The sequence below is a fragment of the Grammomys surdaster genome, unplaced genomic scaffold, assembly GCF_004785775.1.
Source record: "Grammomys surdaster isolate TR1022 unplaced genomic scaffold, NIH_TR_1.0 269, whole genome shotgun sequence".
Lineage (NCBI taxonomy): Eukaryota > Metazoa > Chordata > Mammalia > Rodentia > Muridae > Grammomys > Grammomys surdaster.
The window spans coordinates 2,305,730-2,332,819 of record NW_021604710.1 but is presented as its reverse complement, the minus strand read 5'-3'; the positions used below and the strand labels follow the sequence as shown (position 1 = coordinate 2,332,819).

Sequence of the window (27,090 nt, the reverse complement as noted above, 5' to 3'; positions counted from 1 at the left end):
TGTGTCTTCTGGATTCCATATGTGTCCATATACCACATACACATACACACAGTTTTTATTTAATCAAACTCCAAAGATATACAACAGGCTAAAAAATGAAAAACATTAGATTCAAAACAGTAAGATTTTTAAATGAGAGGATACATCTTTACACATCAGTATTAACATTAAGTGTAAGTAGATTGAATCCTTCAATGAAAAGGCACAGACTGGCTGAGTTACCCAATAAGATTCAGCAATATGCAGCTCACAAGAAACTCATATAATGAATAGCACAGACTGAAAGAAGAAACAGTAAAAGTTAGCCCAGGCTAATGGAAACTAAAAGTAAGTCACAGCACCTATATTCTTATCAGATTAAATGGAGTTTAAGACAAAAACAATACAAAGAAGCAAAGGATATTGTGTAATGATCAAGTCATCAACTCAACAAGAAAATATCATGATTTAACTTCATATGCCCATAGCATTGGATTAGTGGACTTGTTAAATCAAATGATATTAAACTCAAATAGAGATGTATACTCCAAAACAGTAATAATGGGATTATTAGAGCCTAATATCATCAAGGGAAAAAAATCATGACAGTGATAATCAACAAAGAAACATAAGCTACAGTTTGAATGAGGTGGATCTATGTAAAATTTACAGAACAATTTTCTCGAGTGGCTGAAGAGTTCATATTCCTTCTTCTCACCTCATGGACCATATGTTAGGCCACAAAAGAAACCTTGACAACTTCAAAAACTTTGAAATCAGGTCATTTATTTTCTACGACAAAAATAGAATAAAAGGAGAAATCAATAAGGAATGACACAAATACACACAAATGGAACACAACTCAATGAAACACACAGTAGGTCCTTGGGAAGACAGAGGACAATTTAAAATGTCTTATATGGTGATGAGAACAGAGGATGCAAACTATAAAATATACAGCAGCAAAAATAGTTCTCCAGGAAAATCATAACAATGAATACTTACATCTTTTGAGAAAGCAAAGTAGAAATATCACATGAGCCATACTTGTGGTTTTAACTTGCTGGCAGCTACATTAAAGAGAATAACAGGCAAAGTAAATTTGAGTAATGTAGTTTATTTAACCATACATAGCCAAAATGATACAATTTCAACCTGCATTAAATACTTAAAAGCTGTTCACGAGCTGCTATAACTTCTTTCCTGCTATGGTCTTTTACATCTGGTATATAATTTCATGTGTTCAGCTCAACTCAGTTCAGATAGTCCAGACAGCAAGTGCTTTATACTCACATATCCAGTTCAAGATCATTCTAAATCCTTGATCTTTTTATCTTAAATACATTTATCTTTACATCTTTTTTATAACATTTTAAATAATTATTGTTGAACTGGCTCAACATTTACTACTACCTAAAGGCCTACTGATATATGAACAGATAAACCAAGATAGGGCATATATTCACAGCAAAATACTGTTGAACCTAGAAAAGGAATGAAATCCTGTCCCAAGTTATAATACAGATAAAACTGGAGCCATTGTGTTGAATGACAAATAAATAAACTCTGTGTGGTTCCACTTAACAAGGTACCTAGCATAATTAAAATCACAGAGACACAGAGATAGAAAGTAAGAGTGGTAGCCGCCAGGATGTCTTAGTTATGTTTCTATTGCTGCGAAGAGAAACCATGACCATGAGAACTCTACTAAAGGAAAACTTTTAATTAGGTTAGCATACCGTTTAAGAAGTTTAGTACATTATTACAGAGGGAATCATGGCAGTGTGTAAGCAGACACAGTATAGAAGATGCTAAGAGTTCTACACCTTGATCTGCAGGCAACAAGAAGTGAACTGGCTTGAGCTCCTAAGACCTCAAAATATCACAGCCTAGTGACAAACATCCTCCAACAAAGCCACATGCTCTAATAAGAGCTCATCTCCTAATAGTGCCACTCCCTATGCCCAAGCATTCAAACCCATGAGTCTATGGGAGCCATTCCTATTCAAAGGACAACACAGAGTCATAGAAAGGAGAAATGAGGAGTTATTAATGGGTTCAAAGTTTCCCTTTAAGGTGATGCAAAAGTTTCAGATATATCTGGTGGGTGATGATGACGGTATAATAATGTGAGTATGTTTAAAAATGCTGACAATACATTTGAAAATAATCATCAACACAAATGTTATGTTGTAGACACTTTACTAAAATGAAAAAGGAAAGAAATCCAGAGCTCTGAGCCTTGTGTTGTTAGCATGAAGCTTTGAATCCACTCTTCTTATTTTAGAAAGATTAGCTCCTCCATACTGTTTCATGAACAGGAAGTATCATTATATTATTAATTATAAAATTACACCTTATTTTCTGTGTGGTTAAGCACTAGGTGGTTTATTCAACAATTAGTGGGTTAACTTTCATTTGTAATTAGAAATGCTGTACCAACCTGCGACCCGCGGAAAGAGTGGCTGGTTGTTAGGTTCCTGTTATGTATGTGGGAGTGCTTAAGAAGCAGAGAAACAATGTAATTCAGCACAAGAACTGTTATTTAAGATGGACCACGCATGAAGTTCTAGCTTTCCATGAGGCATAAAAACACTTTATTAGCAGTAAATGAGCAAAAGGAATTGCCAGTCTTCCCAATGACTCCCTACATTACTGTATTTAGTATGCCAAGATGTGTGGGCATTAAAAGAATCAAGGGAGGTTTTTTATTTAAAAGTTCGTTAATTAACACATATTTACTGAGCTTAAGGAGAGTATACTATTGAAACTAAAAGCTAACACTTTCTCTGTTTATTCACTGATTTACTTGTTGGGTTTTTTTTCCAACAAAAGTTCTCTCTATTTAGACAAGTTGTCCTTCAGTTACATTCCTTCTCCTGAACTCTCCAAGTGCTGGGATTGTAGGCATGGACCACTACCAGTGGCTCTAAGAGAGACATTCTATGTAGTTCTTGAGAAAATATACCCTTGGCTTTCCTGTGCATTCAGCTTCCCTTCTCATCAAAGCAATGTGGAAATGGCCTATCTGAAGAAACCATGTTCAAATCTCCACAGTGATACTGCTAACTGCAACACAGTATATCAAAAATAGTATTCAAAACAACACAGTATACAAAAAAAGTATTCAAAACAACACAGTATACAAAACACAGTATATAGAATCTGTTCATCCCATCTATTGAATGCATTTGTTAAGTGATGATAGGTGCCACATGAAACGTCATCTTCCCACTCTGACTTCTGCTATAGATGGTTCCCATTTTATCTACAAGACTTACAAACCTGGGGCCTAGCACATAACGGAAATTCAGCATCTGTTTTCAAATAATCAGTACAAGTCAGCTTTGTTCATACAGCAAGATGAATGATGTCTCACCACTATGAACGAATTTCTAAAAAGAATTATTTAAAAAGGGAAATTATTTATTTGGCCTCACCATGTCAGTAGGTTCTGTCTGTGGGTACCTGGATGTCTGTGTTTCTGAGCCAGGTGTAGTCAGAACATTGTGTCTAGCATGAGCGGAGAAGTGGCTTCTTTGTGGACAAGAAACAATGGAGAACATACTGAAAGAAACCGGGCAGATACACCCACAGGAACATGTCTTCAGAGATCTACTACCTGCAAGACCCACCTCCTAGTTTTCACTGTGTCCTAATAACATTATGGATTATTGATCCATTAAGAGATTCAGTGAGTAGACCAGAGCCCTCAGGATCCAATACTTGCTAAAAATATTAACACAGTCACACCCAGATATGCTTTACTAATCTCCTAGTTATTTAGTTAAACCAATGAGATTGAGAATCAAAATTAATCAAGGAGTCCTTCCTGGTCTTTGAGTAGTACAATGTTATTGCTTGTAGTATATGATCTATTTCATTTTTACCCAAGTAATTATTGAAATGACTGTGTGTGTGTGAGTGTGTGTGTCGTACGCACGTGTGTGCACACACGCACATATATAAAATAGCAAATTTCAGATATCTAAATTTCAGGGGTTTTTCCAAACACTTTTTGAATCATAGGCACTTAGACTTTTATTGTATGTGGAAAAAGTCACAAAAGATATAATTAAAATAGTGAGAAAATGTCAGTGATTCAAAGCAATGTAGAAGTTTCTGGTCACTGCAGTGATCTAGGCAGCTTATTTATATCCATCAAGTCTTAATTAACTACTTAAATCAATACATGCTTAAAATGCTGCTCCTAATTACTCTCTAATATAAACTGAGAACTCTTGGGCAACTTCTCTTTACTACTTCCCAAGGATGGAAGACATCTGAACCCGAACAAGCACTACTTTTCTATCACAAGTTCAGGGACGAGAAAATAGGCCTCTGGGCACACAGGGCCATGGGTTTATACAGTCTACTACTCAAGCCATTGTCCATTCGTGTACTATTCACATGGTTCCTTCTGATGCCTACTATTCTATTGAGCATGATCTAACCTCATTTGAGACTATATTCCACTCTACTTTGTAAGGTGAGAAGTAAGCAGAAAGTTATCTTTATTGTTCGCATTTTCTCTGGAGTGCCAGATTAACTTTATATCTCTTCCTTTCAAGTCTCACTTTCAATACGATCAATCCTCAAGGTAAGCACAACCATCAGCCAGCACTGATCAACTATTTAACAGAGTACAAAGCTGTGTCTATCTTCAGGAGACCATAAACAGAGAAGAGTGAGACAGGAACTCAGCCCTTTTTTTTTCTTCTTCTTCTTCAATTTTTTCAGGATTTCTATTATCGGTCCATGAAAGTAATAGAATGGAAAACTATTTAAAATGCTTAACTGCTGTAACTATAAAAGCATGAGCTTCTAAAAGCGGATTAGGGTTCTTGCTGCTGGACTGGCTCTTCAGGGCTCTGTGATGTAATGGAAATTAACTATTTAATGATAGACACTTAGCAAGAGCTCATCCTAGTGGTTATAGGGACTATTTAATACATTTAAATCAATAAATGTGATAAATTACATTAATGGAATGAAAGATAAAATCATTACTAGACTGTAGGATAGCTAAGTGATAGAATGGTTACCTATGTAGCATGTATGAACTCTCAGGTTGGAACTCCACAAACATACACACACATACACACACACACAGACACACACACACAGACACACACACACACACACCTCTATCAGGAACTTATACATGTATTGAATGTATCTTAATAAGTAAAGGCACAGTTACAGTTAACAAGCCCATATCTAATAGCATAATAAATGGTGAAATTTTGAGTTTCCTTCCAAAATCAGGAAAAGGGAGAACATACCCATTTTCACTAAGTCTATTTAATGTATTATTTGATGTTCTAGCAAGAGATATTATGAAAGAGAAATAAATGAAAAGCATCCAAACTGGAAGAGAAGTAAAAGTGTGTTTGCATACACTATAAAACAGGTGCTATAAAACAGAAGGAAACAGAAAATCTTGACAAGTCTGAATAGAGATTTTTTTTTTAAAATATCACTATTAACGTACAGGCAACAAAACCAAAAATAGACAAAGAAAAATTGCATCAAGCTGAAGTAATTTCTGCATAGGAAAAAAACAGTCAACAGACTGAAGAGGTACTTACAAATCATATATTTGATCCAGGAGAATATATATATGTGTGTGTGTATAATAGACTCAATTACAGGAAAACTAATAGCCTATTTAAAGATAGGCAAAGAACGTGAATAGATATTTCTCAAAAGAATCCTTACAGTTGGGCAACAAGTATATAAAAAATAGTCAATGTCACAAATCATCAGGAAAATTTAAGTAAAAAACAAGCATAATGAAATTCTACTAGACATTTACTAGAATGGGTAGTTTGGAAATTCTTGTGCACTGCTAATATAAACATAACCTGGTAGAACCATCATGGAACTTAATATGAAAGTTACCTTAAAGCATTAAAAATAAAACCATCATGTAGCCAGTAATCTCACTTAGGGTATAAATGAAAAAGGAAATGAGAATCTTAAACAAGTATGTACATTCTTGTGCTCATTGTAGTAATATCGGTAGTGGGTAAGATACAGAAGCAACCTAGGTATCTCTCACAGATGATTGGCCAAGGGAATATGATCTATACATACAGTGCATACCATTCAGTCTTGTAAAGTCTAACAAGGAAATTCTGCCCCTTCTGACAGTATGAGTAACCATGAAGCAGAAAATGGCTAGTGATCACCAAGAATTCGAGGTGCGGGAAGTGGAGAGGTGACAGCCAAAGGGTTTCAGTTGCAATGGAAATGAGCAGCCTAGAGAGTGGGAACTGGGGATACCCTCTAGAAAGTACCAGAGACCCAAGAGAAGAAAGACTTTCAGGACTCAATAGTGGTGACCTTAGCCAAAATTTCTAACTATGGGGAGAAGGAACTGGAAGAGTCCACCTCCAGTAGGTAGAGAGGGCCTCAAGTGAAAAGACAGGGTTAGTAACCCACAATTCAAATTTCTGACCCAGAATTGTTCCTGTCTAAAAGAACTACAGGGGCAAAAATAGAGAAGAGACTAAAGGAAAAGCAGTCCAATGACTGGCCCAACTTGGAGTCCATCTCATGGAGGGTGGGGCACCAAGGCCTGACACTATTACTGATGTTATGAAGTTCTTACAGACAGGAGGCCCTACCAGCAGCTGATTGAGACAGAAACAGATACACCCAACCATTGGACTCAAGTTGGGGACCCCTATAGTTGAATTAGGGGAAAAATTGAAGAAGCTGAAAGGGAGAGTGACCCCATAGGAAGACCAGCAGTCTCAACTAACCCAGACACCAGGGAGCTCCCAGAGACTGGGCCACCAACCAGGAGCATACAGGAGCCAGTTGGAAGCCCCTGGCACATATGTAGCAGAGGTCTGTCTGGGCTCAGTAAGAGGCTTAATCCTCAAGAAACTTGAAGCCCCAGGGAAGGGGGAAGCCTGGTGGGGGAGAATACCCTCTTGGAGGAAAGGAGGAGGAGGAATGAGATGAGTAACGATTCACGACTCATCCCATGGGATGAGTCCCGTGGGGGAGGCACGACTGGAATGTAAACAAATAAACAAAATGAAGGTACAGTGACAGTCAAGAAAGTTTCAGTTGCATTGAATAGGCTTTAGAGATACATTGCACAGTATTGAGACTACAATTATCTTACTTGATTGAAGTTTGCTAGTAGAGTAGATTTTAAAACATGTAAACACACACACAGACAGGCATGCACGCACGCGCGCGCGCGCGCACACGCACACACAATAACTGAATGTAATAGTTCTATTTCTTTTGTCTTGATAAAATACCATGATCAAGACAAATTATAGAAGGAAGGGTTTCTTTGGGCTTACATTTCAGAGAGAAAAGAACCGGTCTTGGGAGAAAGCCATGGCAACAGGTAAGGATGGCAGCGGGAAGGGACTGTGAGAGATCCCTTAACCACAAATGTGAAACAGAGAACGGATATTGACTCAAGTCTTCACATTCTCAAAACCTGCTCCCAGGGATGTGCTTCTTCCACCAAAGCCACCTTCACAATGCCCCCAAAAGTACCACCAACTGTGGACCAAGAGTTCAACTGTCTGAGCCTATGAGGGACATTTTCATTCAAAGCATAAAATTGATTTGCCGGGCCCTTTTACCATCAAACCTTTTCCTGTCTCCTTCTATAGAAAGAAGTCTCTTGATATATAGATCATGACTCCTTCTGCTTACTGCCATATACAGCCTTGAGAGCTCCTGAGATGGACTTTCATGAGGTGGCTATGGAATAAAGAGCTGAAACGACTGGAAATAGTGCCAAAGCTATGGTGAAGGAGGTGGCGCTCCTCCAAGCGTGGGCTTCTGAACCATATGGGTTTCATAAAGCCTCAGCATTTATTAAACTGCCCATAAAGTAAACACAGCAATGTAAATCTCTGATTAACAGTGTTCCTCCTACACTGTCTATTCTGTTATTGAAAACTAATATAATTTCTCAATTAGTGTGAGACTACCATTCCTTTGAATCAAATGTTTCCTTTTATTCTAGGGAGGAAAAAAAAAACTGTTTTCTTTTCTTTGAGATTTGTTCAACTGCTCTGACCAAAGCCTCTTTGAATTGTGTTTTTAAAGCACAGACTTAGTGTTAATGATTGTTTCCAAGCTTCTGAAAATAGCTCTACAAAGAAGCTTTTGATAAGGAAGATCAAGGCAAGAGCTCTGATGATCATTTCACACTATAAACTCATGGCAGCATCTTATGAACCCATGGATATATTTCTAGCTTACATGGAGCTCGCCTTTGCTTTATGATTGGAATAGTTAAGACATCCTCTATACCCCCACACCAGATAAGAGAGATATTATAATGCAAAGCCCCAAGTAAGGTCTCTTGCCATAATCAAATACCTTTTCTCCTGAAGTATTTTTTTTCTTTCTATTTCCTAGTCTCCCTTTGAGGATAAAGTCCAAGAGATCAAAACAGCTTTGAAGGAGCCTTACACCGCATCTTCTGCATAGGGCTATTGGAATCACCATAATGAAAAAGAAATATATTGAGAATCTATTGCATGTGAGATGGCATGATGTTATGCATTCTTTCCAGGCCTTTCATGATAACAGTAGATCTATATGATATCATCCCCCAACCAAAACAGTGAATTCTAGCCTCAATGATGAATAGATAAAAGGTCATAAAAACTTTTGACCTCTACATATGCTCACATGGGTGAATACACCTGCACACATGTGGACACACATGTACATACCACCCAAATACACACACAGTAAATAAACAAGCTCCTTAGAGAACTTTTCACAAATTTTCTACGAAAATATGATTGTTGGCAAATTAATATATTTATATGTGAAATTATGTCAACATTATTACAGACAGGTCAAAATATAGTCATACATACATGCTTATCATTGAATGAGTGAATTCTAACAATTTCTAGTGTGTTTCTAACTATTTGGCATGTTCATGTAAGTCATGTTTTATTAAAAAAAAAGCAAGTCCCTAATTAGATATATTGATGCGTAACTCCACATAAATTTTTTAAAACAAATATTATGGGTTAAATTATAAGGTCAAGAAAATATTTTTGCCAACTGGAAAAAAAGAACTCCCTGGAACACGAGAATAGGAAGTCATCAATACTGTCATCTGTAACAATGTAGAAAATAATATGATTAAAATACACTGCGACATTCTCAAAGAATAAATAAAATATTAATAAAAATAAACTTAAAGTATCATAAAAAGTTATCCTTATATATTCAAATGATTCAAAATACTTTTTGAACTATCAACATTTATTGATATCCAGTCAGCTCAATATTGTACTACATACTAAAAAGGCAGGTCCTTAGTATTTAAAAAAACATTGCTGTCTAAAAATATTTTACCAGAAAAGAAGATAATAAATATTGCATTACTCACAGCTATTCATGTGTACATTCTACCCACTCCAGTGGATAATGAAGCGGCTGTTAAAGGTTCAGTAAAAGATAAAACACTAGTGATCCTGAACCCCAATTTAATTAGGCTCAAGGAGGATTTATTACAAGTCTAAAGAAACCATCAGGAAGTTTCAAGAAGTGAAACTCAGTAAAGATTATCTATGCAATGTGAGTATGTATTTATAACTCCACTGGGTTCTCTGAGCTCTACAAAATAATCTGATTTTTTTTCAGTTGCCGAAATAACTTTCTCTTTTGAAAAAAATGTATACATATATAAACTTCCCTGAACAATAGGGACATTTATTTTTAAGCATAAACTCTGGTTTTATGGTTGGCCAGAAAAGGCTATAAATCAATGCATTTTTGTTATGTATGTGAAATTTATGACTAGCGGTGCCACAGTTGAGAAGCATGTCTTGCTCAGTGGTACCTCCACCTTGCCTGTTCCTAGTCCTTGAAGACATATGTTCAGGACTGTGTAGCTCTGCTAACTTGCAAAATTATTATTATTCCTTTTGAGGACAATGCCACTGGGTCTTATCTCATAGTAAAAGAGGTGCATAAATACAAGAGTATAGCTGTTGTCCAGACGCAGGCTTTTCCAGGGTATGTACAGTCAGGTACTGGCCAGAGAGACTACCTTCCACTTTGAAGAGCCATGTGTACCACATAAAGGTTCACTAGCATTCCAGGTAGCAATTTATCCCATGGAGAGAGATGGTTGAGAGTTTAAAAGCCATCTGTTTGGCTGGTACATATTTTACACCTTTCCTCTAGAGAAAATTGCCATGATCCAACAGGTAATGAGAGTTTACTTGGAGTCTGGAAGAGTCCCAGGAACTTTAGCTGCAATTAATTAAGTAGCTACTCAATGTTTTATAATTCTGCCAGACTCTGTTGTCATGTCAAAAGTGTATTTCAATATTTTCCTGAGAATCTGGAACAGTGTGCCCTTGAATGTTCATTACAGTCACTGAATAGAGCAAGGGGAATTCTTTTCCATTTCGTGATTCACTTTGTTTGAACTTTTAACTAATCTATTTTTTTCTGTCCTACTCTCTTGCCATTGCTACTATGGTAAGTATTTGTACAGATGTCCCCATCCAGGAGCTGCTGAATAAGGCCGTGATTATTTCAAACAACTTTTGTAATTAGCTTTGAAGATGTAAATTGCTATGTTATATACAGTATCTGTGATTATAATAAACAGCTCTATTTTATAACATTTCAATGTGGGCTTTAATTGGCAAGTCCCACACACTCTGAAAGCTGTCCATGAATGCATAGAAATGTGATACAAAATACACAAAGGAATGTTTCACAACCCAGGGAGCAAGAACAGGGTTTTTAACTTCATTTTGGTTTTGAAAGGCTCTTTTAAATAATAATACAATTTTTAAAAGGAAAAAAAATGAACTAAAACCCTTAAAATTCCACCTTGTAGTTTTCCCTGGGGCTTCTCCCTCAGATCAGATATTGTATAGAAATTAAAGAAGGTGAGAGGTTCGGGCAGATAACCCATACAGGTTCTAGCATGCAAGGACTTTTCTGGATTCAACTACTCACTAGACAAACATGTAAGAAAACATTTAGTACCTCTTAAGAGCCATTTTCAAGCATCTACCAGAGAAGCATTTTTTCAGGAAACTCATGGCATGGGAGATGTCATGCAACTGAGCTGGAGAAGAAGAGACAGGCTAATTAAGGACCTACCACCCTGCCACAGAGAGAGGCTGTGCTAGCTGGGGACAGTGACCACACTTTCATGTTCTCTTTATTCTTCTTTCCCAAAGGCTTTGTTTTTTTGTTTGTTTGTTTGTCTACTTTTATAGTCTCCTGTTCTTCACTTTTTACTCTTTATTGAATATGTTAGGGTAGCTAAATAATTACTAAGGTTCAGAAACTAATACCTCTGTGCTGGCAGCTGGTTTTACATCAAGTTCATACAAGCTAACGTCATCTGAGATGATGGAATCTCAAATGAGGAAAATAACACCATCAGATCAGGCTGCAGGCAAGCCTGAAAGTAATTTTTTTAAATTAGTGATTGATGGAAGAGAGCACAGTCCATTTTGAGTGGGATCACTCTAGGCTGGTGGTCCTAACTTCTATAAGAAAGTAGGCTGAGCAACCCATAGGGATCAAGCCAGTTAGCTGCATTTCTCCATGGCATCTGCATTGGCTTCTGACTCCAGGTTTCTGCTCTACTTGAGTTCCTATCCTGATTTCTTTCAGTGATGACCAGTTATCAATATGAAAGTGAAAGCCAAACAAACCCTTCCTCCCCCCAAGTTGCTTTTGGAAAAAAAAAGTTTCATTAAGGCAATAGTATCCCTAATACAATCTCCAAAGACAGCACTTTGTCATGCTGAGTAGTTTGTATTAAAAGGACTCAGAACATGTGTTTGTCTGTGACCTTCTCCCATTCTTTCTTCTGTAGTTATGCCTTCTTTTTAACCTAAAGAGGAAGAAGCAGCTTTCTTTGAAATTTCTCTATATACCTGATGAAAGATTCTGCTGAAGAGAAAACAACTAACCTCTGTCTCTATCCTAAACAGAATATGAGTATATTTATGTCGCAGAGGAGACAGACATCCCACCAAAGCCCAAGACAGCTTTGTCCCAGGCTATCATCTGTTCTTTAGCCCACTCATCTCCCTTAAAAGCCTTATATTGCTGTGCTCCTAAAATTACCTGCCGTGTTCTCTCTGATGGACAGGTGTCCAAATGCAGTCAAAAGAATGAGCCATGGTAAACAATGATTTGGGGAACTGAGAGAGGCTCCAGGGAAAAAGGCAGAGGGTCTATTACCTCAGATGCATTTTGTTCCCTGGATTGCTCTTGGCTGTGATTTTGTGCCTCCTGTGACAAACATTTACATTCAATTTATAATACATGTTTATTCTTGTTGGATATCAGACTATAGAACCCAATCTAGTCAGCATTCCGTGAATCTGAATACAGACTTCTGCCTTGCTTTCACGGTTTCCCAGATTTAATCCATAGTACCAGGCAATTATGTTTAAATTGGTCTGTCCTGGGAAAGTTCTGGGAAAAGACTGCCCTGTTAATATTTAATATGTCCTCACTGGCTTTTATTTACATGTTTTTCTGATCATGTTTTTCTGAACTCAAACAGCCTTCCTTAAATCATTGCTTCTCTTGTTACATTTGTGTATAAAAGTACACTACAACTGAAGTAAGGTTGTCTATAGCCTTAAACTGTAGTCTGCCTCATTCTTTCAGGTGGTTAGATCCTAGATCCAGCAGACAAGATCTGCACAGATTGGCTGAAAAGTCAACAGATAGGATTCATGAGGTTCTGGCTAATCAGCTTCACAGTCTCTGTACCCTCTCTCTGATGGAACGACTACACAAGGCTCAGATCAATTTCCCATGTTCCTATGCTGTTCTTATAAACAGAACTAGTGCCTTTTCTCCTGTCTGCTGATCACCAGTTCACATTTCAGACTCACATCCAAATCTCCAGGAAGAGAGAAAGTTCAGTCACTCCACATATAACTTAAGCAGGAATCCTTATGTCAATGAGAACATATCTTAGAATAATGTAACGCTGCATAATTTTGCCCCTTAATAAGGCATGCTTCTTTTTTTTTTAATAATTTTTCAACTGAAGTAGAGTCATATCCTCATCCCTTTTCTCCCTGCAGCTCCTCCCACGCATCTTTTTTTTTTATTTCAGTGTGTGTGTGTGTGTGTGCATGCATATGTGCATTTGAATGTTGATATAGTGTGCATGTGGTGGTCAGAGGACAACTTAGGGAAGTTAGTTCTCTCCTTCTACCATACGGGTCTCACAGATAGAAGGTAGACAAGAGGCCTGATGGTAAGAGCTATTCTGCCCACACAAGTGAGTACATTTTTGAGATGATGAGTAGTTGTTTTATATAAAGTGAGTATGCTTGAGTTTATGAATATGAGAATGTTTGCACTGAAGAGGTAAAATGTAGCAAATGCCTATTTGATGACCCTGTTCTTCATTCTTTTCCTTACTACTTGAAGATACCTCTTTTCCTTTATTTAATTGACTCACCCATCGGATACTACTGACAATCAAAACATCAGTTACCTGCCACAGCAGTAGAGGTGACTGACCATCAGCACTCTCAAGACTCTTGTTCAGAGATGGACACTGGACTCACAGAATCTCATGAGATAATCTGCCGGGTAGGACAACATTCACACTAAGCACTGGAGTCTCAAGAACTCAAGTAGGGAAGTTTGACATATACTCAGCCAACAGTCTTTGACACCAATGACAAAGTGAACTTGTTACCTATGCAAGAAGAGACATTTCAGATGCAGTTAAGCACTGAAGTGTCATTACCAGCCACTGGTATCTGTATACTTAGAAGAACAGTGAACAAACTGAGAATAATTTGAAGATCATGCAACTCCTAGACAACTCTGGAAAGAGATACAGTATTTCCTAAATTACTGATTTTTGTTTTTAAGTGTACCCAAAATCTGGATTTTGTTTCATGCCTGTTAGCTATTTCATATTGTTGCTGTAATATGCCTGTCAGTCATTGACAAGTTATTGAAAAATAACCTGATTAAGAGCAAGGTCATGTTGATCATATATCCTGCTATGTTCTGTATGAAGTATATGCTGGGGTGGGAGCACGTCTCAACATGTATGGCCCAGCAATACCACTGTTTAACACATACACAAAAAGACTGCATACCCTATTACACAGATACTTGTACATTGTATGTGTAATAGCAAAGAAATAGAAATAGCCTAGCTACCCATCAACAGATGTATGCATAATGAAAATTTGGTGCATATACTGAATGGAACTGTATTTAGCTATAAAAGGCAATGAAATTATAGATTTTAGAGGAAAATGGATGGACCTGGAAAGTATAATATTAAGCGAGGTGAATCAAACATGGAAAGACATGAACCACATCTATATGAAAGTGTATATATACATAAATGGACATAAATGTAGGTACAGCCTAAAAAACTAGATAGAAGACCAAGAGAGAGCAAAAATGGAATCTGAGAAATAAGTAGAGTGAGACAAAGGACACATGTGACATAAAGGAGGGAAAGAAACTAGGGCAGAGAGTTTATGAAGGGGAATCCTAGGGGTGGGCATGGGAGAAAAGGAATCTCTACTAAGACATTTTTTTTTGAAGATTCCATAGACAGCTACTACATATACACTAAACTAAAACACAAATTTAAATGAAATAAAACAAAACAAAAAAGCAGGGATGTTGTTTTGTTCCTTTGTAACATGATTGCAAAAAGTAACTTTTATTGACCTGATGTAATTGCCTTCCTTGAGGCTTACTACTAAATAAGCTCACCCCTTCTAACTCTTTCTGAACTCTGGCTAGCTGGCTCAACTCAGTTGTCCTAGCCCAAACTCCAACCCAAGCTGACTGATTCAATCTGGCTTCTCTCAGCTTCTCACTGAATTGCTTTGCTTGGCCTCAAATTAACTCTTACAATTAGTTTTAAACGTCTGGCTCCTTATTCTCTGGCTTCAACTGGCTCAGCTGACCAGCACTCTACTGCATGAACTCACTAATGAACTCAATCCCCCTGTACTACACTCACTGCACTAACTTTCAATTGACTGACCAAACTGACTGAACTCCTTCACTCTCCCTGTGCTGCTCTTTTATTTCAATTTATTAATCATTTTATTTACATTTCAAATGTTATCCCCTTTCCCAGACTCCTCTCCATGAGCCTCCTACCCCCTTATCTTCCCCTTTGCCTCTAAGAGGGTACTCCCCCACCCACCTACCCACTCCCACTTCATCCCTCTAACATCCCCCTTCTCTTGGACATCAAGCCTCCATAGGACCAAGCACCTCCCCTCTGCCTGGTGCCAGATAAGCCCTTTCTTTGCTTCATATGTAGCAGAAGCCATGGACCAGCCCATGTATACTCTTTGGTTGGTGGTTTAGTCCCTGGGAGCTCTGAGGGGTCCTATTAGTTGATACTGTTGTTCTTCCTATGGGGTTGCAATCCCCTTGAGCTCCTTAAGCCCTTCCCTTAACTCTTCCATTTGGGTCCTCAGGCTCAGTCCAATGGTTTGCTCTGGGTATCTGCATCTGTCTTAGTCAGGTGCTGACAGAGCCTCTCAGAGGGCAGACATGCCAGGCTCCTGTCTGTAAGTACATCTTGACATCAGCAATAGTTTTGGGGTTTAGTGATTGTGGATGAAATGGATCACATGGTGGGGCGAACTCAAGATGACCTTAAATAGCATTTCTCCTGAGAGTTGGACATATCCTATCTCTGAATCATTCTGTCAAATCTTTCTCTGATTCATCATTTTGTATGCCCTTCAGTTAGATGTTATGATTTGGGATTCAAGGTGTATACTAAAGAATTCCAGCCAGAGAGATTAAATGTGTACTAAGAGCATGTCTATATTCTAGCCAAATCACACAAACCTAGACGATCTTTGGATGTGACCAGAGCAGACATGTTGCTGGATTAAAATTCCTCTACACAAGATCTCATGTATCACAGGCTGGCCTTGAACTCACCATATAATAGGTAATAACTGTGGAATTCTGATCTGCCTGTCTCTACCTCTCAAATGCCAAGAGTTCAGCCTTGCTCCACAGTGCCTGTTTGTATGCAGTCCTGGGGCTGGAACTCAGAACTCCCCTGACCCTTTAACAGGATCTTAAAGTTGGTTTCACAAATGAAGGTACACTGCTGCAAACTGATGGAGTTAAAAAAAAATGCCTCGTAGGAACATTTCTAAGCTAAGAGTTTATTTTATTTGGGCCAAAGAAGACCTGGGATGGTGATCAGGCACAGACCTTGTATGACTGGAGCAACAAGCAAGGGCTCCAACCTACAGAAATGAAGAAACATTTCACAGGTCACATCAGAAGGACCAGGCATTCTAAACAGCATGTGCAAGAAATCAGAAAGGTAAAAAAGACAAGCTATCAGATGGAGCAGAGGAAAGAACAGGGTCTCAGTAGAGATGAGCTGGACAAGTCACCGAGAGAGCTGGGTGCCTGGCACAGTAGATGGCAGTTAGCCCAGCAGAGAGTCCCAGAACCAAGTACATACGTGAGTACACCCATCCATCTTTTCAATTTTCTCACTTCAACCCTGTATTGTAATCCTGGAGCCAAGGCCAACTACAAAACTGTGAAAACTCAGGATTCATATTTGATGACACTTTCCACATGCTTTGTTCCAGTGGCTAAATATTCTTAGAGGACTGGGGTTTCTGTGTCAAAATATATTCAGTAAGCCTGCCTAAAGCCAATCATAGATTATTTAGGAATACTGAAAATGAACATGCTGCTATGACTCTAAACTTTTGTCAAGTTGTAATGAAAAGCATGGCTCTGTGTTCAAAGAATGTTCTTTTCTCAACTGACAGCGTGATTCAGTCAAGGAATTTTTTTTCTATAGTTAAGCAATACTATCATCATTAAAAAGTAGATAAACCAAGCAGAAATCTCCATGAGTTTAGGGAAGAAAAACGACATAGTAAAATTATACTTTTAAATTTAATCAATGCATTCCTAACTGTGGAGTTATTAAGATAATGCTTTGGTTTAACTTCTGAGACAGGGGGTCACTATGTAGCCCTGGCTGGCTTAGACCTCACTATATAGATCAGGCTAGCCTGGGGCTCATAGGGATCCCTCTGCCTCCACCTCTGCCTCTGCCTATCAAGTGCTGGGGCTAAAGGTCTAAGCTACTGCATCAAGCTAGACAACTAGTAAGTTCAATGGAGACATTTACATATCCTCAAGATGGTAATAGTAATATGCTATAATTAAAACACAAATATTCAACATTCAAAAGTAATTAATTTAAAACTTACTTTTTTTTAGTATTTTTCTACTTGTCTTTCCCTGAAAGACTATAAAACAATGCCTCTCAAGTCGACCTCAAGTGTTGTAACACACCCAGACTACTATGGAGATATATATATATATATATATATATATATATATATATATATATATATATGAAAAAAGGAAAATTTACTACAGCATATCTCTAGGAGCCAGAAGTAAAAGATCAAGGTGCCAGCATGGTATGGCTTATTTGCTGGTATGAGTTTTCTTCCTGTGTCCTTGCATGGTAGAAGGACCTAGGATACCTCTCTCCCATTCTTACAAGGTTTCCATTCTTACTGTCCTGTTTAGCTTTTATCGTATCGCTTCTCAGCCTTTTGGCTAGGATCAAGTGTAGCTTTTATCGTGTGTTCATTAAGTACCACCTCCAGATATAACCACATTTGTGATTAGGTCTTCAACAGGGGCAGAAGCCACAAAAGAATCCCTTTGGTGGGTAGTGGCATTTGTACTTTTGATTAGCTTTGAATTTGCTTCATTACAAATAGGTAAGGATTTTACTCTACATAAGTAATATTGAGACAAATTAGAACAACCTGTCTCCTCTGGGGTATGGGGCACATAGTAAGCCATGCTAAAACACCATGAAGCATTGTTTTGGGGATATATATATATGTATACATATACATATATATATATATATATATGTATCAAACCATCAAACCTAGTCTACCAAGTGAGAGAGTTCCAGGACCACCAGGGACACAGGGAGTGACCCTGTTTCGATAAATCAAAAGAAACAAAGAAAAGAAGTGGGAGGGAAGGAGAGAGGGAGAAAGAGAGAGAGAGAGAGAAAGAGAGAGAGAGAGAGAGAGAGAGAGAGAGAGAGAGAAGGAAATCTGAGAACATGCAAACAAGCCATGAAATGTAATGAATAAAATCATTCAAAACCTGAAAGTGGAAAAAAGAATCAATAAAGAAAACCCAAACTGAGGGAAATCTGGAAATAAGAAAATGCATGAACTCAAACAGCAACCAGAGAGTCAAGCTTCACAAACAAAATACAAGCGATGGAAGAGAAAACCAGGCACTGAAGACACAATAGAAGGAATGGATATACTGGTCAACAAAAATGCTAAATCTAGAAAATTCCTGGCATAAAACATCCAGGAAAAAATCTGGGGCACTATGAAAACAAAAAGCAAAAACATAACACACATACATACACACACATACACACACACAAGCACACACACAAACCCAACAACAGTAAAAGAAAACACACACACATACACAAAAGCTCTAAGAATAATAGAAATAGAGAAAGGACAAAAAAGGCAAAATCAAAGGCCCAGAAAATATTATATAACAAAAATCATATAAGAAAATTTATTTGTGTAAAGAAGGAGGTACTTTTCAAAACAGAAGAAGCATAAATAATATCAAATAGAGTAGAGCGGAAAAGAAAGTTTTCTCACCACATAATAAACAAAACACTAACATACAAAGAACATTAAAATTTGCAAGGGGAAAAGATTATGTAACATATAAAGGCAGATTGATTCTAATTATGCCTGAGGCACCCTGTCCCTTGCACTCCATTTTCTGGTCCACAACTCTTCCCAAAGGCCTACCTGCACTAGGGACAACCAGGTAAGATGCCTTCCCCAAGCCCTTGTCAGCCAAGTCCCCTTAAAACACAGTTAAAAGCCTTAAACTTCACCTGACTCCATGGATCCAATTTTCTGCCCACACCACCACCTGCTTTTCCAGAGGCCACTCTGACACTAGGGACCCTAGGCCATGATAGAACTATGGACAGAGGGGGAAAGGTTAATACCCAACCACCCCTCACGGAGGGCCACTCAGGCCACAAAAACCCCAGGGGAGACACCCTATTGGGCCTGAATGTTCACTAGTCACCAGATATTCTGCTATACTTTTAGACAGGAGCCTAACATAACTGCCACCAGTGAGGCTTCACCTAGCAACTGTTGGAAACTTTCAGAGACCCACAGGCAAACATTAAATGGTTCTTGGAGATTCCTGTGGAAGAGGGAGAAGGAATCAAATGGATCAAGGACAGCAAAAGAAAACATACAGAATCAACCAACCTGGGCCCATAGGGGCTCATAGAGATTGAACTGCCAATCAGAGAGCATACATGGGACAGCCCTAGGCCCTCTGCACAAATAACTGTTTTTCAGATGGGTCTTCATGTGAGACTTCTAAAGCAGGAGTTGTGGCTGTCTCTGACTGCATTGTCTGCCTTTGGATTCCTTATTCTTAACTAGGCTGCCTTGTCTAGCCTCAATAGAAAAAGATGAGCCTAGTGTTACTGAAACTTGATATGTCAAGACTGTTTGGTAGCTATGAGAGTGTTCCTCATTTCTGAGAAGAAAAGAAGGAGGAGTACTTGGGGCTGGGGGGAAGCAGAAGGGACTTCGAAGAGAGGAGGGAGAGAAAGCTATGAATGGGATGTAACATAAATAAATAACTTCATTAATTAAAAAAAGAATTATACCTGACTTCTCAATGGAGACTTTAAAAGCCAAGGTCTTAGGCAGATGTGTTGTAAGCTTTAAGAGATTGTAGATGCCAGCTGAGACTGCTATACCCAAAATTTCAATCACCATAGATGAATAAAATAAGACATTCCAAAATAAAACCAAATGTAAGTAATATCTATCTATAAACCTAGCCCTACAAAACATGCTAGAAGTAAAATATCAAACTAATAGGTTAAACACACAGACACACACACACATGCTACTACTACTACTACCAATGACAACAAAAAGATCACAAGAATAAACCATCACTGGTCATTAAATATCTCTCAATATCAATGGCCTCAATTCTCCAATAAAAAGACACAGACTGATAGATGCAGAAACAGTATCCATCCTTCTGTATTCAAGAAATACACCTCTATATCAAAGATAGCCCTTACCTCAACATAAAGGATTGGAGAAGATAATAAAAGCAAATGGACCTAAGAACCAAACTGGTATAGCCATTTTAATATCTGATAAAAATGACTTCAAATCAGAACCCATCAGAAGAAATAAAATTCTCAGAAAAAAATGAAAAGTCACTAAGAGGACATTGCAATTCTTAATATCTATTCCCCAAAAGCAAGAATAGACACTTTAGAGATACATATAACAGGTTAAATTACATATTGTTCCTCACACACTGAACTTAGTGGGAGATATAAATATCCAGCTCTCACCAATATACAGTTATCTAGACAAAAACTAAACAAAAATGCTGGAGTTAACTGATATTATAAACCAAATTGACCTAATAGATATTTACAGACTGTTTCATACAAACACAAGGAATATAATTTCTTCTCAGCATCTCATAGAACTTTTTCCAAAATTAAACACCTACTCAGACAAAAAAGCTCAACAAATACAAGAAAATTGAAATAAAACCTTGAATCTTAACTGAGCTCCATAAATTAAAGCTAAATATCAACAACAACAGAAACAACAGAAAGCTTGTAAAGTCATGGAACCTGATAACTCTCTATTGAATGAAAAATGTGTCAAGACAGAAATTAAGAGGGAAATAAAAGACATTATGGAATTGAATGAAAATGAATACACAGCATACCAAAACTTATGGGACACAATGTAAGCAGACCTAAGAGGTAAGCTTATAGCATTAAGAGTATGCATATAAAAAAAAATGAAGAGAACTTATAATAGCAACTTAACAGTACATCTGAAATCTCTAGAACAAAAAGAAGAAATCACAATCCAAAGAAGCAGACAGTAATAAATAAGCAAACTCAGTGCTAAAACCAATACAAAACAAACAAAAATGATACAAAGAATCAGTTAAACAAAGAGATGTTTTTAAGAAAATAAGTAAGATTGACAGACCCATATTCAAACTAAATAAATGATGGAGAAAGAATATCCAAATTAACAAAATTATAAATAAATCTATGGTCTTAATAAAAGACAGTGAAGAAATCCAGAGAATCATAAGACATACTTTAAAAACCTATACTCCATCAAATTGGAAATCTAATAAATATTTTTTCTATATTACCAATTATCATTGTTAAATTAAGATCAATTGTGCAATTTAAATAGATAATTTCTAATGAAATAAAAGCAGTCAATAAAAGTTTCTCAACCCAAAAAAGCCAGGGACAGATAGTTTTCGTTCAGAATTCTACAAGACTTTCAAAGGAAAGTTATTGCTGATAAAAATAGAAATACACAAAATAGAAACAGAAGGAACATTGCCTAATCCAATGTATGAGGCCACAGTTACAATAATATTTAAACCATATAAAGACCCAACAAAGAAAAATAATTACAGACAAATTTCCCTTATGTACATAGATGCAAATTTCCTCAGTAAAATATTAACAAACCGAATTCACGAATATATAAAAAAGATTATCCAGGATGATCAAGTAGGCATCACCCCAGAGATGTAGAATGGTTTAACATATTCATATCAAGAAATATAACCCACCATATAAACAAACTGAAAGATAAAAACTAAATTAGCATCGTTGACAAAATCCTTTGACAAAATTCAACACCCCTGCATGATAAAAGCCCTGGAGAGATACTGATAAAAGGGGTATATATAAACATAAGGACAGTTTACAGCAAGCCTATAGTCAACATCAACATAAATGGAAAAAAAACACAAAGCATTTCCACTAAAGTCAGGAACAGAACAAGTTTGTCCAATCTGTCCATACCTATTCAATACAGTACTAGAAATCTTAGCTAGAGAAATAAGACAACTGAAGGAGATCAAGAGGACACACCTTGCAAAGAAAATAGCCAAAGTATCTTGCATTTGGGACATAGATATTCAGAATTTGCTTCCGGACTGGGACCGAGCACTGAGCAGATTCTGGGCAGCAGCTCTGTACCCAATCTCACAAATCCCAGAGGAAGCAGGCTCCCCAGGAGCTCTAACCTGGGCAGTATCTTAGGTAAGGAGACGACAACAACACCCGCCCCAAACAGGGAGTAACTGGGACCCACTGGGACCCATTGGGACCCAGGAATTCACCCCTGGCCTGGAACACTGGTTTCTTCCAGTCTGGGCTCAAGCACTAAGCAGATCTTGGGCCCCAGCTCTAAACCCAGTAGAAACACCCACCCTACACAGTTCTGTAACAACCAAGATAATAGGAAAGACAGGCTCCAGTCAGAGACAGGGCAGGTAGCATTAAGGAGATCCAGATGGCAAAAGGCAAGTGCAAGAACATAAGCATCAGCAACCCAGGGTACTTGGCATCATTAGAACCTAGTTCTCCCACACTAAAAAGTCCTGAATTCCTCATATCACCAGGAAAGCAAGATTCAGATTTAAAATCACTTCTAATGATGATGATAGAGAACTTTAAGAAGGACATAAATAACACTCTCAAATAATTTGAGAACACAGATAAACAGACACACTTAAAGAGGAAACACAAAAATCCCTTAAAGAATTACAAGAGAACACAAACAGGTGAAGGATTTGAACAAAACCATCCAGGACATAAAAAATTGAAGTAGAAACAATTAAAAAAAAAATCACAAAGGGAGACTACCCTGGAGATAGAAAACCTAGGAAAACAATCAGGAGTCATAGATGAAAGCATCACCAACAGAATACAGGAGATAGAAGAGAGAATCTCAGGTGCAGAAGATACCATAGAAAGTATTGACACAACTGTCAAAGAAAATGCAAAATGCAAAAAGTTCTTAACACAATACATCCAGGAAATCTAGGACGCAATGAGAAGACCAAACCTAAGGATAATAGGTATAGATGAGAGTGAAGATTCCCAACTTAAAGGGCCAATAAATATCTTCAACAAAATTATAGAAGAAAACTTCCCTAACCTTAAGAATGAGATGCCCATAAACATACAAGAAGCCTACAGAACGCCAAATAGACTAGACCAGAAAAGAAATACCTCCCATCACATAATAATCAAAACACCAAATGCACAAAACAAAGAAAGAATATTAAATGCAGTAAGACAAAAAGCCCAAATAACATATAAAGGCACACCTATCAGAACTACACGAGACTTCTCAACAGATACTATAAAAGCGAGAAGATCCTGGACAGATGTCATACAGACCCTAAGAGAACACGAATGCCAGCCCAGGCTACTATACCCAGAAAAACTCTCAATTACCATAGATGTAGAAACCAAGATATTCCATGACAAATCCAAATTTACACAATCTTTCCACAAACCCAGCATTAGAAAGGATAATAGCAGGAAAGCACCAATACAAGGAGGGAAATTATACCCTAGACAGAGCAAGAAAGTAATCCTCTTCCAACAAATCCAAAAGAAGATAGCCACACAAAGATAATTCCACCTCTAATAACAAAAATAACAGAAAGCAATAATCACTGTTCCTTAATATCTTTTAACATCAGTGGGCTCAATTCCCCAATAAAAAGACATAGGCTAACGAACTTGATATGTAAACAGGACCCAGCATTTTGCTGCATACAGGAAACCCACCTCAGTGACAAAGACAGACACTACATTAGAGTAAAAGGCTAGAAAACTATTTTTCAAGCAAATGGTGCTAAGAAACAAAGGGAGAGACTCATGGCTCCACCTGTATAGGTAGTTGAAGGTGGCCTTGTCAGGCATCAGTGGAAGTAGAGGGCTTTGGTGCCTATAAGTTTGGATTCCCTAGTGTTAGGGAATTTGAGAGCAGGGAGGTGGAAATGGGAGGATGGTGGGAGCACACCCTCATAGAAACTCCCAGAATTTATGGATTAGACATGACAGAGGCAGGCCGCCAGAAGACTAGATTCCAGAATTCAAACAAAAAATTATCTTGATACTAAAATGTGTTTTGAGAATTGTATATTGCAGAATACACACCTTGGTGTATCTACTCATCAAGCAAGCTGAACAGACCTGCTCGAACCTCTGATGTCCTGGAACTTCAGCTGGATGCAGTGAAGACACAGATGTCAAAGGCTTATAAACTTACTGTTCCCCCTGCCCCTCTTCTAATATCTCAACGCTCATAACCAGCTTGAAGAAGTTAATGAAGAGCCAGCACCCCTTTTCTCTGGGCTTGGGGACTGAAGTAGTTAATATTGGGTTGTCTTTCTGGGGAAAAGTAGTAGTTTTGTTGTAACAGGGAGGAATATCTAGGATTTATTGCATAGCAATAACCTATTGGTAGAAATCTGTATAATTGTTATTAAGTTGAAGTTATAATTTCTTAAATGGTACTGTAAGGACCCAGGAAGAGGACCCCAAACTCAAGTCCTGATCAGCGCATACCCAAGGAGACACGAGAGACTGACTTGATGCAAAATAGCAAAAGGCAGTTTACTAACAAGGGCCCTTGGATCGAAACGCATCCCACGCAGGGGAGAGAATTTCGATGAAGACCTATAGAAGTTTAGAACTTTTATAGGGGGAGACACAAGGGGGAAGGGAAAAGCAGGAAATTCTGGTGCGGTTACATATGACTGGATATTTCAAACATCAGCACTTTGCATAAGCAATCATTTTGACAGGCTGGATGGCCCACTATTTTTGACCATGAAGCCTCAGACCTTCTAGGATAAACACCAGGTGGCCCATTACTCACTTTGGCATGTTTAGACTGGTCAAGATATGTCTCTGGTTGTTTCTACATTTCTGGTCACCTCGTCCCTAGAGGGTCTTGATATTTTTATTATGGCTATTCTCAGCAAGCTCAGCAAGCCGTCCTGCGGTCTTTGCCAAGTTGTTTGTGGTCTCTGCTAAGTTTTTTTAATTTTTACTCTTACAGTACAAAATTTATTTTGATTTCAAATTTAAGGTTTTCACTGGTATGAGTTTCTTATTGATATAAAAGTGAGATTAATATTGTTACTCTAATAGGCATTGTGCCTATATAACACATTTAGGAATACAAGGCTTAGACCCAGTCCTTCTTTAATTCTTTTGACTGATTCAAGATGGTTAGCATGTTAGTTAAGGGTCTATAGCAAATTCATGGCTCTGAGTTTATTGTTAGAGTGTTTTTTATACTTTATTTAGGAATAGCTGAGAGGAGTTAACAGATAACAGTCCAGATTGCCTTACATGGATAGTTGGTTTTCAAAACATCAGAAGTCCACAGAATTGATGTTACAAACATTTCTGTATTAATGCTCATTTTGATTAGAGACCTATCTGCTCCTGACAGCTTCCTGTCTTGGATTCTAAGAAGAAATTGAGCATCTTTGGAGTTACTCCAGTTGTGGAGAGACAGCCACTAGGCAAGAATTGTCTCTTTACATCTACAGACAAATTATTGTCCAGAAAAGGACACATTTGCTGAATAGTCGACTGATTATATCTGCCAAGACAGAGTAATCAGCCCTTAATAATTCTGCATCACTATGTCTGTCAGATGATCCTGGGCCAGAAGGCTGAAGATCAGATGCTCCAACATTTTGTAGTATAGGGACTGTCCAGGTGTTCAGAGGTCTCTATAAATTGGCTAAGTTTTAGAAGCTATGCTTTGTGATTCCCATAATTTCAGTTAATTCAGTCATTCTGGATTTCTGATGGGGTTGAAGACTTATAGTCTCATCGCTAACCTCGGCTATTTACTTTAAGAAAAAAGATTTGAGAGGATGGTTTTCAGCTAACATTCATTCTAAAGCCAAGAAAAAAGCCAGGTTCAGAACTAAGTCTTTTAGTTAGGAAAGATGACAGAAGTTCTGGCTAGTCAACAAAATGTTGGACTGGTATTAGGTCTATCTTATACCTTACTGATACAAATTGGTATAGTTACACTTTAATTGTATTTTGAGAGAAAAGGTTTATTTTAACAGGAAGGGTGATATGTAGGAGGAACTAAGGTAGGAGGAGTAAGGATAGGAAGAGGAGGAGGAGAATGAGAGGAGGAGCTAGGAGATGAGAGAGAGGTAGGGGAACATGGAAGCGGATGTTTGCATGTTTCTGCCAGTCAAAGATAGTTGGTATATCTATGTTGGGTACTGGGTTACACTTCTGATTGTATGAGTGTCTTGTTATTGAGCATTTCCAAACTTATAAAGCCTTTGATTAACATTTTTTTAAAAAGTTATTAATAAAAAATAAAAGGGTAAGGAGGGAGGGTGATGGAACACATGTGACAGGAAACCAGATGAGGAAACTAGCTGGAGGAAGAAAGGGAAGGGGCAGAGGGAAACAAATCAGAACTCTATGACCCATGTATGAGGATGCTATAATAAAACCCAGTACTTTGTATGTTAACTTAAAATACTAATAAAGAAAAAAAAATCAAGAAGGTGGAGGGAGGATAGGATAGGGGGTTTCTGGGAGAGGTATGGGGGAAGGGAATGACATCTGAAATGTAAATAAATAAAATATCCAATAAAAAAATTTAAAAAAAGAAAACAAGATATTCAGAATTGAGACATCATCTTTGTGGATTTTTTTCTTGAGGAGTATGAAGTCTCCTTCTCCATCTCATTTTATTGCTTTTGGTTAAAGTCTATTTTAGAAGCTATTAGAATGGTTACTCTAGCTTGTTTCTTGGGTCTGTTTGCTTATAAAACCTTTTTCTAGCCCTTAACTCTGGGATTGTGTCTATCTTTGTGGCTGAGGTGTGTTTCTGGTATGCAGCAAAACGATAGAACCTGTTTACTTATCCAGTCTGATAGCCTGTGTCTTTTTAACAATAAAAAGAGACTATAGATACTGAAAGATATTAATGTCCAATGCTTATGTATTCCTGTTATTTTGATGTTGGAGAGAGGCAGAGAGCTCATGATAGCAATGTAATAGCATACCTGAAAGCTCTAGGAAAAAAAGAAGAAGAAGAAGAAGAAGAAGAAGAAGAAGAAGAAGAAGAAGAA

The 27,090-nt window shown here is 37.7% G+C and overlaps 1 long non-coding RNA gene across 1 annotated transcript in view; it reads right to left on the bottom strand.

Annotated features, from left to right (window-relative positions):
• Positions 1-279: 279 nt before the first annotated feature.
• Positions 280-27,090, bottom strand: part of LOC114628542 — a 46,778-nt gene continuing 19,967 nt past the window's right edge. Inside the window, exons 3-4 of the long non-coding RNA XR_003712485.1 lie at positions 985-1,049; positions 280-771 (exon numbers count right to left, since the gene is read on the bottom strand). This is a non-coding gene — a long non-coding RNA (uncharacterized LOC114628542). The remainder of the gene's footprint in view (positions 772-984; positions 1,050-27,090) is intronic.